Source organism: Ostrea edulis, chromosome 7, assembly GCF_947568905.1.
Source record: "Ostrea edulis chromosome 7, xbOstEdul1.1, whole genome shotgun sequence".
NCBI classification, from domain to species: Eukaryota; Metazoa; Mollusca; class Bivalvia; order Ostreida; family Ostreidae; genus Ostrea; species Ostrea edulis.
In genome coordinates, this window is record NC_079170.1 from 9976571 (window position 1) to 9979691 (window position 3121).

The window sequence follows — 3121 nt, forward strand, 5'->3', positions numbered from 1 at the left end:
TATGTTTCCTTCATACATGTGAAAATAACCAACTTTGCATGTAAAAATAATGGAAAATTAATGTAATGAAAGGAGAACTCCCACTCAAGATTCACGTATTTTGTGACTGAAAGATATTGCATAAATTTCCTGAGGATCTTTACTCTGGATATTTTATAACCCCCTAGTTTTAACACAGTCAGATTTATGATAAAATGTCAGAGGTCGCTTGTTCAATATCAATGTAGTACTCATGAAACATTAAGCCATATTTAAAAGTTGTGACACTATATACATGTACGTCTAGAGGAAAGATAAATTTCCAGTGGATCACTGAGGAACATCCCATTTATACTTATACACCATGCTACCACGTCCTGATCATATCAAGCAAGCTGCTACTGATCATCATGTAACCATCGGTTAATTTCAAGAACTTGCTTGGTTGCTTGTTTTCTATTTTCTTCACCAAAAATCTCATGAACATGTCTGTCCCTGAAACTCAGCCGAATATATTACTTCCCAACTCGCATATATTTTTAATATTTTTTACATATAACTCAGTGGCGGATCCAAGATTTCCGAAAATGGGAGGACATATGTGAATGTCAAGTATCAGTGAAAATACTCAGCCACTTTGGGTGCAAAATCTGGAGTTATACTCAAATTATTTTGTAAATCTGTGTCGAAAAGGGGGTAGTGGTTCCCCTCTAATTCCGTCATTCCAATTTCTGTTAGGCAAAAAAAAAAAAAATGTTGGTTTCCACTTTCCCTACCTACTCTAACAATTTCTGCCGATTCTAACACATTTTTTTCCATTCTCACAGATTTTGCAAATGTCATCACTACAACAAGAGTATATTTATTAACTTATTTATCAAGTTATTTATTATGCACTAATACTAGACAGATTCCAAAACACAGAAGCAGCTTTTGTTGACAGTAAAGTGAAGAAATGTATTGATTCATTATATAAAGTTTATTTAATTACTAAATAATCGCTTTATTTTATGCACAGTAGAATACTAAATCATTAGAAATTTATACAACCTATGAAATCAAAAAAGAAAAAATATAACCCACCTACGTACTCTTAAAAATTTTGAGATGAAAGTGGAAACCAACATATATTTTTGGGGGGCCTTATGATACGTACATGTACCTATATAATCACTCAAACTTACTTATCCGTCAGAGTACATCTGAGAGTGGCACGTGCCCCAGGACCACACCTATTAAAACTATGATACAAATGTAAAACGATATTGAATCAATTACCTATTTTACTGTATTTTAAACATACCAGTTGAGATAAACAATTCCAGCTGCATTTGTACATGAACATGAAGAGAGTTGCCCAAACATTGTAATGTTTATTTTCTGAATGGTTGGTTGGTAGTGATGGAATAACATTAGTCCTGATAGAATAGTGAGAGCATTCCGAATTTATACAGCTTTTTTCTGGGGAAAGGGTTTACTATGATATGCAAGATTCATACAGGTGTCGATCCTCCTAAAAACCCGAGCTTTGAGTTGATGAGTTGCCATCATCTTTTGGGTATTAGTAGTTCTGTTCTGACTTAGTACAAAATATTTATACAAGTCGTTATTGGTGATATTTCGAAACAAGTGATATCCGATTCCCAATTCGAATTTTAAAATAATCTTTATTCATTTATATTTTTCTTCAGAAGACTCGATGAAGAAGTTTTTCTTTGTTTCCATCACCATTTACCTACCCTCTCGTAGAATAGAAAAGATTTCAACTGTTTCATTGACCAGTTTTCGATTTCAGCATCCATACTCTACATATGACTTAAACATTGCGCAATTTGATTGTGTTACTACTAGGAAGTTGTAGACACGCTAATGCTGTAATACAAAGAAGGATAACTCACATTTTCAAACAGGCCTATAGCCTGTGGTCATATATGGAAATTGTATGTATATAATTTGCAAACAATTACGTGTATCTCAGACTTCTTAATAAATGGTATTATTACACTGAATTTGAATACGGATTACTCCGTATACCTGATTAAGACATCGGGCTTAAGGCTGTTGTGACTGGTCAACGAGGGATTCTTACTCCTCCTAGGCACCTGATCCCATCTCCAGTATGTCCAAGGATCCGTGTTTGCCCAACTCCTTATTTTGTATTCCTTGTAGGAGTTTTGAGATTAATTACTGTTCGTTTACTTGATCAAGATATAAAGCTCACGACGAGTGTGATCAGTCAACATGGGATGCTTACTCCTCCTAGACACCTGACCTCACCTCTGCTGTGTCCAGGGGTCTGTTTTTGTCTTAATTTTATATTCCTATTAGAGATTATGAGGTTGATCACAATTCATTATCCTCACTTTTTATCGGCGATTGTATCGACATTTTAGGATTTTTATTCCTTCCTGCCCATTCTTGTCTTGATGACCCCCCCCCCCCAAAAAAAAACCAACCCCAAACCAACAACAACATTGTCATCTCAAATGCTTTGGACTTTGTCATTCTGGCATATTATTATACCCACTTTGAATTTGAAAAGAGGGAGCTTGTTGTTTTGCATCTACCGATCTGTCTGTAGACCATGTGTTGTCCACGAAATATCTTTAGAATCATTTGTTTGACAAGCATCAAATTTGGTTCACTAGTATATTTTAAGTAGTAGATGACCCCTCTTGATTTTGGGGTCACATGGTCAAAAGGCAAAGGTCAATATACTCTGGACATAGAAAGATATTGTCTGCTCAACACAAGGTGAAGATAACGAACAGTGATCAATCTCATAAATCCCACAAGCAATACAAAATAGATGGTTGGGCAAACACGGACTTCTGGACACACCAGAGGTGGGATCAGGTGCCTAGGAGGAGTAAGCATCCCCTGTTGACCGGTCACACCCGCCGTGAGCCCCATATCCTGATCAGGTAAACGGAGTTATCCGCAGTCAAAATCAGTGTGCCAAGAACGGCTTAACAATCGGTATGAAACACGTCAGACAGCATTTGACCCAATGCGAAGTTGTACGGACGAAGTAGATCGTTATAACGACCATAGAATTTGCGAAATGCTGACTTCAATCGAGACTGTTGAAATCCCTGTACCATAAACTTGTTTGTCAGTAGCTTACCTCAATTTAAAAATT